The 13,305-nt window shown below is 37.1% G+C and overlaps 1 protein-coding gene across 4 annotated transcripts in view; it reads right to left on the bottom strand.

Moving 5' to 3' along the window:
- Window positions 1-11,365, bottom strand: part of gdpd5b (glycerophosphodiester phosphodiesterase domain containing 5b) — a 53,864-nt gene extending 42,499 nt beyond the window's left edge. For all 4 annotated transcript variants that reach the window (XM_038267994.1, XM_038267995.1, XM_038267997.1 and 1 more), the window contains exon 1: window positions 11,059-11,365. The gene's annotated coding sequence lies outside the window, so the exon portion shown is untranslated. The remainder of the gene's footprint in view (window positions 1-11,058) is intronic.
- Between the last annotated feature and the right edge of the window lie 1,940 nt (window positions 11,366-13,305).

Consider the following 13,305-nt stretch of genomic DNA (forward strand, 5'->3'; position numbering starts at 1 on the left):
TTTCTTTCTTCCATAAAATGTCTCTTTTAGGTCTGTGTTGCACTACATCAAACACACCAAGAAAGCACAATATAACCCTAATTATAAAGAGCGGCACTGAGATGTGGATATGTCACCTGGAAGATGTAGGGTGAAACAGTTTGTACTTCTTTAATTAGCTCCATGCCAGCAGGAAAATTGCCCAAGAGCTAAATGTAATTACTCTAGATTAATCCATTTATCAGCCTGATGTCTAACCAGAAGTTAATCAGCAAAGCACAACCCAGTGAATATGGTGTTAAGTAACATTTACCACACCCAAACCAATGCAATCTTGCATCGTCCAACATTTACTGTCATACTAACCCATCGCCCCCCCCCCAAGACGACTGTGGCACCTGTGACTACGGTAGGTGCAAAGATGTGACAATTATCAAGGGTGTGGAAAGTGTGGGTCTGAAAACAAGCTCGTGTACAGACACTTATTAGACAAGCTTCAATTTAACCAAAAGTTAATTAGGTTTAACCCAAATATGTTGGATGTGTTTTGTCTTGTCCGTCATGCCATCTACTTTCTTTCATGAAACACTTAAAAATGAAAAGTCAACAGCAGATTAAAGCTTTCCTCAGCAAGGGAAGCAACCCTCATAACTTCAGTCAGAATGTGTTGGAAGTTTGGTGAAGAAACAAGAGGATGCATGAAAGCTCTTTGAAAAAGCCTTTGTCATCCTTTTCTGCTGCCTCATTTCCTTCAATCACAATCAGAGCCAGGCAAAAACTGTCTGTGAAAGAGGAAATGCTTCAGCAGTTCCAGATTAGAGAACTTTTTCTGACCCGAGAGCCATGGGAAGGGTAAGCTGCAGAGAACCTTTATACCAAAGGTCAACATCCTTTACTTTCAAAAACATTGCAGTAAAAGATTAATGCCTTAAAGCATCTGAAAGGTTTATATTGGTTCAAAGAGAGATCAAGATTTAATTTTTTTCTTCAAAAACAAACTAAATCAATGGGTTGGGTGATAATCTACTTCTGTTGCATCCACGTTCCAACTAACCCAGAACGAACGGCAGGACTGTCTCCTCAGCACATGGCCAGATTTGACAGAGGAATTAGTTGCTAACCAACTTTGGCCTTTTGCTTTATTGTATGTTTGGTGGTCCTGTAACAGACTTTGTGGGGTAACAAGGAGCCTCCATGAAAAAAACAATTTGCGTGAACAAAATTAAAACTGCTACAGGGATAATTTGCTCCTGCTTTAATAACAGAGGAAGTGTTTTATTACAATCTACTCAGCTTTAAGGAAATGTCATAGGTCTTTCAGAGTGGACCATGTTCATTTCTGGTTTATAATGCCACACTATTAGAGCCAAAAGCAACGGCGAAACATTACATCAAATATCCAAGCAAGCATGTATTGTCATTTAAAAATCATTCCACATGAGGTTGGATTAGTTTTCAATATTTCCTTCAGATCATTTCATTAAAAGGTTTACCCTATTAAGAAAACAATACATTGCTTACAGAAAGTACATACATGGGCACCAAACAAAAACTATAAAGGTGGAAGAAAGTGGCAAAACATGATTGCAAAGTTGAAGTATAAAATGTCAAAATTAGGGCCCAACATGGTAATGAAGCAAATTGACCAAAGCAATCAGGACAGTACTTCTCTATTTACCGATAGGACTATTTATCTTATCAAATTTGTTGAAAGACAAACAATGTAGTAAAGCATGTTGACAAGCTCACACAGAAAACCAATTCCCTGGTATCTGAAGAGGGTTAGGATAAACACAGGTTTGCACATGCAAATCCAAGCCATCCTTTCCTTCTTTTATGCATTTATTCCAGCCCTCTCACCAAGACTGGATGAGTTTCCTGGGAAACTAAAAATCTTCAGACAAGTTTGAACCGGTCTAATGACAACATAAAAGACGTGTGTGTGTTCAGTTTGATGGCATATGCAAATGGTCCTTCAACAGCAGGTGCAAAAGGGGAAAAACCGACAAATTACAAATACAATACCATTTGCAACAAGGCAACATTTTAAGGGCTAAAGCAAACACCCAACAGTCATTCACCTACATGACTCCATGTCTCACAACAAACATGTCAAATTATCAGTGGAAAAAAAAGCTACACCTCCCCCTTTGAAAAATCCCTGCCGCCTCAAGAGAAAAACAATTTATACATGTTTGTTAGGTTGCACATGAGTGGTTTTAAACTTTTTGTTGTTTTCTTAGACAACTTTCATTGTCATTTTGTATACACAGAGTAAATTTCGTTTTGAACAGCTTTTGGACAGAGAATAAGCAGAAGCTTGGCAGTGAAATTAACATTTCTATCCCAGAAAGTGCAGCAGAGATCAACTGTAAACAGTTTTAGTTATCAACGCAAAAACGCATTGATATGGAGGTTCAGGGCATTTCAAGACAGATGTATATGGTGCAAATATGCACCAGTTTGGTTTGGTGTTATCAGTGTGATGCCGAGTCTGTGACTTAAATTGGAGTTTTTTTAAATCTCCCCCCCCCCAACAGTTCAGCAGTCTGATTCTCTTCTCACTTTCTTCCAGTCTGAGGAGCTGCAGCCTCCACATCACACAGTGAGACAGCTGGTCAGAGCGCTCTCTATGGTACTTCTGTAGAAGGTTGTGAGGAAACGTGGGGGCAGGTGGGCTCTCCTCATCCTCCGCAGATAGTACATGCACTTCTGTGCACTTTTGATCAGAGAGGTGGTGTTCGCAGACAAGGTGAGATTGTCTGATGTGCACAGCCCAGGGATTTGGTGCTACCGACCACCTCTACAGCTGAGCCTTTGATAAGCATTGGAGCGCGGCTAGGACGGTTCTTCCTGAAGTCGAACATGATCTTCTCTACATTCTGTTGTGTGTCATCAGAGTGAACAGGAAGGTTCTCAGGACGCAGCCCTGAGGGGAACCTGTGCTTAGGGTGATGACATCAGAGGTGTTCTGTCCAACCCAGACTGACTGACTTTCAACATACTTTGCAAACTCTTTTTGATAACGTGGTTTATAAAAATGGCAGAAAGGTAAAGTTAAAGCACTAATGAAACACCTCCTTTCAGCTTCCATTAAAAAGCTGCATGAACTCCACCAGTTAAAACAATGAAAAACAAGCACAAACCAGTACACCTGATGGAAATTATGCACAGACAATTTCATATTTCAAGTTAGGTCATTCTACTCAATATTTGATTTATTAGTTTATATTGAGTGTTTAGATAATGACCTACATTTAAATTTAACATCGGGGAGTGTTTGAAGCATCCAAACCATAGAAATAAAAAGCTTGCAGAGGTATTTGCAGACTATTCTCTTTCAGTCATATAAAAACTACAAACTTTAATGCTACAATGGGACAATACAGAGTAGTAAATAGTTGTTTTTTTGTAAATAAAAAAACTGAAGAGTTCAGCTGTAGGTCTTTTTTGGTATGCCTCTACCAGCTTCACACATCAAATAATCTAAATTCTTGCTGGTCTCTTGGGCATGTTTATATCCACTATAACTTGTGGAAAATAAGACTTTTATTTTTCCAGAGCAAGATTTATTTTTCATGGCCAGGTTTTTCAAGTGGCCTTCAGAAAACCAAATTAACCAAATTTTAGATTTGCCTTGTTAAACATTTCTAAAAAAAATCATCGCCTTTTTGTGTTACTTAACAATTTACATGAATATATAAAACTTTAGAGGGTATGAATGGTCTTCCAAGCCAGTGTAACAAAGGGCAAACTTCAGTTTGCTGTAAAGCAAATTTAATCAAATTAATCATGAAATTTAGTGATTGAATAAGTCTTAACTGGGGTATAGACTAAAAATGACAAATTGAAAAATGACTCAAAACTGAAAAACAAACCTAACAAAGCAATAATTAAACCAAAACTACACAAAAATATACATGTAAACAATGTTTGTCATAAAATAAGACGCTGTAACATAACCAAATGTATTAGCTAAAATTATGCGCTCTTATGATTTTATTGTTCCCTTTTATTGGTTTATGCTGGCAACTCTGAAGGAGAAGTGACTGTCCCCCAGCCAGCCCCTGGATCAGCGTTTCTAAATGGTTGAGGCAAAGCATCAAGCTGCAAAAGTTTTGATTTTTTCCAACTCTAACACACGCTGCATTTGGACAGTTTAAGTCTCAAATCTCTGTTACCGATACAGCTACTTCTTTAGGCTACACTAAAAATAGCAAACAGCAGAAGTAAGCCCATCTTATGGAGTTGGGCAGACAGTAAACAATCTGACAATTTTCTCTTCAAACTGACTGCTAATCAATCTGAAAATACATGACTCAGCAATAATCCAAGAAAATTTCATTTAGCCAGTGCATCAATGACAGCAGGAAAAGGAAGCAACATTACTGTAATTTATTTCCATTATCAGAACAGAACCACAAAAACAAAAGAGAGAAGAAGCCATGAAACCATTTTTAACACAGGCAAAACAATGGGGTGTAAATGGGTCATGTTATGAGTGGAAATAGTGCACTCCTACTTGAAGCCGCTAAAACAAAACACCATCACATTGCCCTTGGGGCGGTTTAAGCCATTTCATTTTTAGCAAGAGCCACAGTCTCTCAGTTATCAACAGCTAATTTATCTAACAAGCAGCAGTGTATCAGAAAGAAGATGAATTTCTGATCCTCAAGACGAGTAATCAAGGACATTATTCAGCGAGTCCGTTGGTGGAACTGTGGAAGCAAAGCCTAAAACCTCCAGAAATCATCAGCCACAGCAGCTTTACAGGAGAAGAACCTTGAGACTTCTTGTGTGAGCTGACAGGGTGACCCTTTCAACCATCATGCCAAATGTTGCTGCAGCTAATGATGGTTATAAACCCTAATGAGTGGAACACAGTCTTCCATTCATTGTACATTTGTACGCCTTCCATTCAACTTGGATAAGGGCATGTGTGTACGGAGGTCTAGATCTCATGGGAAAATAAAATATGATTTCCCAGGACTAAAAACAAGAGCTCCAAGATTTAAAGCTAGATCCCCTCGCGCCTGTATTCTGCTCTGTGGTACACCCTGGAGCATCCACTCAACTGACTTCAGTGACCTTTCTAGAGTGTGCAAAGTTAAAGGCCAGAGTTGAAAGTGAAAACCATTTAATAACCTCAAAACAAAAGACCTTCAATGAATTCAATAAACAACAACAACAACAACAAAAACAACATAGAGCTGGTTCAAACAGTAAATGTGGCTTGTGGGGGCAGATGTCACAATTCTCAACTGAGAGAAAGGTACCTGCATCAAAGAGGTGCTAGGTCATCTATGACTTTATGAATTTTACACAAAGACTTATTACATTATCACATCCTGTTGGCTTATTTTGTATTTCAGCGTTTAAAGCAAACTGTGTGCGCTGTGATATTTGCAAGCCCCATGCGAAGTTCCCCATTCTGCATTTCAGATGCAGAGTGTTTACACCAATTGTTTACACCCTGAACCACATCACCAAATAGGAGGAGCTTCACCTGCACGACTGTGACACCCCACCCATGAATTAGAATAAAAACCAACAAATAGACTACATGATTTTTGCTTAACTACAGCAGGTTAAAATGATTAATAAAAAAAAATAAAAATAAAAAGATGATGTGTCCTATTGTTTCAGAGATATTCAAGATTATCTTTAGGTCACCAAGAGGTCAACAATCCCCCCATTAAGCTCTGAACTGAATCAAAATGATCTAGTCCACATTTTCAGTGCTACATGATTTGTGCAGGTAAAACTATCGCTGGTACCAATTCGGTTTTTAAGATTTGAGGCTGATGACGTTGCCATTCCAGCAGACTTTAGTGCTGTGCTTGTTTCCACATATAAAGTTATTGCATAACATTACATGTCATTCCTGTGCTGGTATTGAATATAACAGTGGGCAATCTTATTTAATGGCTGGAATGATTGTTTAATATTTAGTAAATTAACTCCAAGACTCTTCACTTTAGAGCCACCGTTACCCCAGGCAACCCCATAGCATTTCCTGTCAAGGTCTCACTGTCTGGATTTTAACAATAAAAGCACAGGTGAAACCTAACATCACGGACTGCTGCTAAATTTTTTCTTATGAACAACTTTTGAATTGTCTCGGGAAGACCATCAGTTTTTGGAAAAGCCCCAAAAGCTCTGAAATTTTTTTTCCACTTTGGTTCATCCAGAGCTGCGTCTTGATCTGTCGGATTTGGTGAAACCTCCATATAAATCCACCCCCACAGAAAGCACCAATGCTGGGTAGTGTGCAGACAGACCTGGGTCTGTGCTGGAGGTAAGGGAGGAGGACGAGCAGTGCTTCTAGAACTAAATTAAAGCTGTCTCTTTAGGCCTAAAAATCACTATGTAAGCACTATTGGGACAGAGACTTAGATTTGTTATTTGAAGATGAAAATATTAATTTGAAAAGGATTTCAGGATTATGTTTCTAAAGAGACAAGATTGTACTTCCAGATGAGCCATGTTAAGAAATCTGAAAACAGGTAGGTGTATCTACTGTTGATGTGAGCAGCTCCCCATCTTCAATACGGAAGTTTAATTCAGGCTGAAATTACACTGTAAACTTCCATCTCAGAGTTCAGAAATTCCAATTTAAATTTTTCCTTCATGAAATTTAAGTCTAACCACCGAGGTCCTGTTAAATATTGTCAGAATTATAGAGAGCACCAAGTAAAGCCCTGGGAGTCCCTAAAATTAGCAGGTCGAATTCTGTAAACACAAGAACAGTCTTGATTAATTTCATATGAGTTGTTCATTTTGGATTAGAGGGCTACATCAACTGCAGGACTGACTGATCTAGCCTTGAGTCTTGGCAAACTGATACAGCATCTATTTAGAAACAGAGAAAACAATGGCTGTGTCCCAATGTTTGCCCTACTCACTATATAGTGCACTGTGTAGTGGTTATACCATTTTAGATCAGTGTCCGAACGTCTAGTGAATGAAAAAGTAGTGGAAATTTCCCACAGTGCACCTTTAAAGTAGTGATCATCTCTGGTCACTAGATGAGTAGATATATACCGGAAGGTTCTCCATCATGCGACTGGCTCTCACAGTGGCGTGCTGTCTCTTCCCAACAGCAGTGACAAATAAAGATGGCACAAGGAACAGTGCGGGGAGGCGGACTCACGTGACCAATGGGAAGTGAAAAGTAAGATCATCTGTCCAAACGGACAGTTAACAGAGTTCACAATAAAGTCCACTATATAGTCCCCGCTCCATATAGTGAATGAGAGTTAGGACGGACGTTCGGATACGGCCAATGGGTGTAAACAGCACTATCTACCAGTCCTGTGGAGATTTGATCTTATGTTCCACAGTTTTACTCCGGAGGGGCCAAGGTAATAAGTAACATAACCAGCTGCACGGTTTACAACCAGGAAAACTGCTGTGACTCTGATTATTCAATACCGGGTACATTTGTAAATTCAAAATCATATCCGGAGGTGGCCAGCTTAAATTAAGCATCTCTGACCAAACCGTTTAGAAAAGGTCCGTAAATAACTGTGTGCTTGAGACAAGAGGTTAATAGCACTATAATCTACTAAAGTAAAGCCATTGTGTGCAATCACTTTTCTAGTTTTGGTTCCCAAACTCAGCCACTGTTGTCCTCCTTTAAAAAATATATATACATATAAAAATAAAATAAAAACTTGGGTGTAAAACTGTGCCCCAACATCAGTGCCTAAAATAAAGAGGTTTCTTAGAATTTGAGGCTTCACTTTCCTCTGGATTTGAAGATCCTTCAAACTGTTTGTTCAGGCTTTCATAACAAGAACAGCTAAGCTTTGGGCCTTAGTGCCCTCTCTCTCTTTGACTGCCAGCTTTCCCCCCCCCACATTTAGCTGCCGCAGGAGAACATAGCAATTATTTGACCAACATGGTCACAAAGCGGTTCAAGCAGGTAATAGTTGAGAGATAAGTGCTTTTATATTAATGGTGCTTATTTTCCATAATACTCTACTTTAAACTCCAAAGATTTTCTCCTGGACATGGACAAACATGCACTAGCTGGGCATCATTGTTGATGTCTAATCTACTGATTCAAGCTCTCAGGTTTTTTTTTTTTTTTTTTTTTTTTTTTGCCGATTTACCAACTATATATATTTTTAAATCAACAATCCTCTTATCTAGTGTATAAGAAAGAGGGACAATGTTGATGTTAAATGATAATTACTTTTTATAATACATACACCTGTTCATGTCATGTAGCTGAACTTTTTCTGACAAGATGTCAGAAAGATCAACTCATTATACTGCCAGTATAATAGATACTACACAGGGGCTTTATTCTTTTCTGTCAACATTTAATTTCTGTTTTTGTCACAATGATCCACCGTATTAGAGAGGTACGTTTTATAGCAACATATGCATAAAACATTAAGTTTAAAAGAAATAAAATGTGCACATAATGAAATAGCATGAATACCATTTACCAAATGACTTCCAACAAACATTTAGAAATCCTTTTCTGTGACGTAAAAATGAAATGAATTTTTATTGCTTGTTGAAGTGGGGGGATTTTGGCGGGGAAGAGCAGCCCATTGTTTACTGTAACATGACCAGCTCCAAACACTGAGAAGACAGGAAAGCCATTAGCTTTATATTGTTTATTAGGAGACATGGAAGAAGAAAAACGTTTTGGAATATGGAGAAAAGTCAAAAGACTTTGTGGAAGTAAGCAATATTTAATGATACCTATATAAGCCTGTAGCTTTGACCTATTAATACATATTAAAACTAGCCTTGTGAACTACATTGAAGGCTTTACGTCAGCTATCAGCAATGTAGCTTCTTGCTTCTCTTCAATACCCATTTACCTATAAACCTGTGATCCACCTTGATGCTTGCCCACATCCTTCTCTCCAAATGTATTGCTTTAAAAAGACAGCCATCCTGTGTTGTTATTGTTGGAATAGTTTACCCGAAAATCCAAATAGTTTCAATTGCTTCTGGGTTCTGGAATGGGTTAACATTGACGCTATACTCTCCAGAACACCCTCCAAAAGGTTTGGTGTAAAACTTCTGTGTGCTAGCAGATGTTTTAATAAGAGAAGAGGAGCATGAGACCTAGTCGGGAGTTCAGACAATTTTTACCTCAATTATTCTGTTTTGGTTTTAAATTAAATTTAAAATCTAAAAGCAATCATGGCATGTCAAGATGAGGTGGGAGATTTGGAGGTCATGGACAAACCAACCACCTCATCCTCGCACTTTAGTGCCCTATGTTTTGTTGTCCTTAAGGCCAGAGGGAATGAAAAATTGTTTGGACAAGGATAGTTTGAGAAAAAAAAAAAAAAAAGGTGCCATCTGTATGTCTGCATGAGGGCCCTGCACCACCATCTGTGTGTTGACATCACAGTCCTCTCTGTCCTCCACCGTGCCTGCAGGCTGGACAAGGAAAGAAAGGAACGTGTGCCACCAGAATCCAAACTGCTTTCTTAATAAGCACTAAAGATTTAACCTAAGCTAAAAATGTAAGCTTTCTAAACAGAACAATTTGGGGATGGCTTCACTTTGACCATAAGGATATTTGGGGGAAAAAATGAACAAAAACAAGAAATTTAGACAATCATAACGAAAACCAATCAGATTTCTTTAGAAAACTGATTAGATTGTTAAAATAATTACCCCACAAGCACCCCTGATTTAATGAATGTTCCTTTAGACTGAGCTTAGGTTGTGAACTAACAAAGATGCCAAATCAAAGCATCCAGTGTTCCGAGAGTAAAATTACCACCATTTAGCTTTGGAATGTTAACCAGAGCCAACAGGCAATGATAGAAAAAACCACCATCATTATCAAGTCTATCAATAAGTGAATTAACAAGTCATCAGAAGTTTAGATTACAAAAGATCTGAATTTGGAAATAATATGCTGAGGACAGGAGGAGTGGATGTGGTTTCCCGCTGACTTCCAGAACTAAAACAAATAGTTGTCGCAAGGACATGCCTGTTTGCTAAGCAACTATATACAAAAGTATGTGAAACTGAAATAAATGTGTTAGCAGATGTTATGTACTTTTATCACTGTCTCAGGTGTTGCCATTTTCACACATCCCTTAAAAGGCAAAACATTCCTCTTCATCCTACCACTAATTCCTGAGGGTAGAAAGTAAGGAAATGTCATTAATAACAGCCCTAAAAATGAAAAATTTAAAATGAAGTCAAGAAAAAAAAAAAAAAAAAACGCAAAAATGCCAAAGGAGCTTTATTTAAAAAAAAATTAAAATGTGCAGAGGTATGTCTATGTTGCTCTGAGGCTGCTAGTTTGAACAGGAAACTTAACTGCAGCTGATAACAGGAAGGCTAACCACCTCACAGCCAAGTTACCGTTTGATCCCTTTGAGCTTGTCATGCAAGATTGGATGAAAATAATTGGCAGCTTTCAAACAAAAAAAAAATAAATTATATTTTATATATATATATATATATATATATATATATATATATATATATATATATATATATATATATATATAAAAGAGTTTAGATAAATTCCATAAAAAATTCAATTTTTTTAGAAGATAAACAATTTTGAAAAATGTTTAAAGTAAATACTATCCTAATGCTAAAAACAAGCAGAAAGCAGAAATTGTAATATAAAACCTTGAAATATTATGAAACTGATAACCAGTTCAAACTTGGACTCAAGTGGACCCTTCTGCAAGTTTCTTCCTGTGATTAAAATAATGCAGAAACCGATGGCTTTCAACTGTGCAGAAGCTGTTAAAGGAATGCTAATCGATGATAAACAATGATTGGTTTCTCTAATTTTATGGATCAGTCTAAATGGGAAGCACTTAGTGACACACCATTATGGATTCAAAGCCCTGCAATTCTGTTTTGATTGATAGGGTTACCAGTACAACTATGCCTGTAGTCTGCAAGGTTAGGATTAGACTTAACTCACCGTATAAAGTTACAGGAATGTTAGCCCATGTTACCATGGTTACAATGAATTTGCCAGCACTACACAAGTCCTTGTACGTTATTGGAAAATAACGTATACAGGTGGAAATAATGTGAAATCAGCTCCAATCAGCCAACACTCACCTGTGTTTCTGAGGGAACGTTCATTTGTTTTCTGTCCGCTCGGTAAAAAGTTGAGCCCAAACGGGGACAAACTGCTGACAAAGCCGAAGTTTTACAACGAGAACAAAAGAAAAAACAGCGAGCTACTGGGCTGGTTTGGAGTAAGCGAAAAATAGCCGTCCTGCTTTCAGCGTGGCTGACTCCTCCGTCTGCCTCTCTTTCCGTGGGTTTGAGCAGGGATACGTCCTGTACTCCGGCTAGCTGCACTAAAAGGTGGGAGGAGAGAGGCTCGGTCTACTTTATCTCCAGCCCTGGGTGTAGTGAGGGAGGGGAGTGTCACCGGGATGACTTTATTCCAGCTCTGCGCGTTCACGGTGCGTGAAAAACACACGGTAATCAGAATACACAAACATAGGAGGAGATAAACATATGTTATATTTTAACTTCGTTCAAAAATATGATACAAATTTTACTCTAATCACTAGAACAACTGGCTTACTTGCAATTAAATCATACCGGTTTTTAGTTAACAAATGTTTGTTGGTCCAAACTCTGATGTGTTTGAACGCAACACAAGGCTCGCTATCAAAAGACATTTGATCGCTGTTATCATTTAAGCAAACGTTGCACAAGTTTGGAAAGGTTCAGAAATAAACATAATCTTTGGTAATATCAACAAAATGTTCCACGTTTTATCACTGATAAGTTTAATGTCTTAAAAATGTGTCTGAATCAATCAAATTTTATTGCAATAGATAAAGAAGGCTATAAGGTTTTAGCTATAGAAGCAGAGGCGTAGCCAGAAAATGTTTGTTAGGGGGGCCAGGCTATAACCAATATACACTGAGGGGTGGCACCAGAACCTCAGAGTCAATCTACACTCTTCCAACAAGAAAGTTAATGAGCAAAACATTCATATTTTCTAAATAAAGACAAACTTTACTTTCCTACAGCCTTTGCTAACAAATAGGGGCATACATTTAAACATCCATGCTTTCTAGATAAAAGGTATAGTGGATAAAATCCTTTCAGGTTTGAGTTCTGGGGCACATCTTTTCCATTGTCTTTACTTACCTATGTTTATCAACAATCCTTATGGATAAAATTGATATTTACAAGTACTAATATTTACATGCATTGATAATGTAATACGTTTTTATTAAAATACTTATGTATCTATAATTGCACTGAAGACTCCTAGATGACTTACAGAGACACATCATTTTCTCTTTACCCCATGAAACATACAATCTAGTTATGGAAAGAACATGAATTCTGTACTTATTATCTTTAATGTTAGTATATTGATGTGCATAATTAGCCACAGTGCTTTTTGTTGTCAAGTAAATGTTAGTATGTGAAAAATTTTAATGTTTTTAATGTGCCCCTTGAGAGTATTACTGCTGCCATTGTCTGTATTAGAGGGGGAAAATGGCTAAGGGTGGCCATGGCCACCCCTGTCCCCCCATCTAGCTCCACCCAAGTATAGAAGGGCTTATGTACACTCAAAAATATTTCACCCAAATTTTAAGATTTAGCTATGCAATTTTATTGCAAATTCTAATATACTTTTTAAAGAAAATTTTTACACAAATCTATTAGGGCTAAAACAATAAGATTAATCACAATGAATCAATTATTGAACTAATTTAGTAATTGATTTATTGGTTACTGTAGTATAGAGACTCTAAAATAAGTCATTAACTATAAAAACAACCCTCTTAGAGCAGTAATTATAACAAAATTACAACAACAAAAAAAGAAATATTTAGCATTTAGGATAATAAAAAAAACTTTTGCCGGTCAATTTGCTGTATACAGAATTCCACAAGTGGGAAGTTTTAGTTTCATCCTGTTTTATTCTGTAAAAATCTTCTTTACGGAACTTTTTTCTATTGATTATGATATGATAATCAACAGATTAATCGATTACAAAAATAATTGTTAGTTGCAGCCCTAAAATCGATGAAATAAACCTTACATGATGCATGCTTAGTTTATTATGGTTTATTTGATTTTCAGGTTTATGTATTTAGAATAAAGTGGTGCAGTCACTCATTATCAAAAAGTTTATTTTATTTTAATTGCATAATAATCAGGTTACCTTAATGCATTTCACACAATAAATTATAGATCTGAAATAAATACACTCATTAGTATCAATTTTGAGTACCGTAAGTATGCTTCATTAATGTTAAGTAAATAAAAAAAAATTTTTTATTTCAAATAAATAAGCTTTATTAATTTACCAGTCTCTTTGCCAGTCAA

This window comes from Cyprinodon tularosa, unplaced genomic scaffold (genome assembly GCF_016077235.1).
Source record: "Cyprinodon tularosa strain WSP-4 unplaced genomic scaffold, ASM1607723v1 ctg69, whole genome shotgun sequence".
NCBI classification, from domain to species: domain Eukaryota; kingdom Metazoa; phylum Chordata; class Actinopteri; order Cyprinodontiformes; family Cyprinodontidae; genus Cyprinodon; species Cyprinodon tularosa.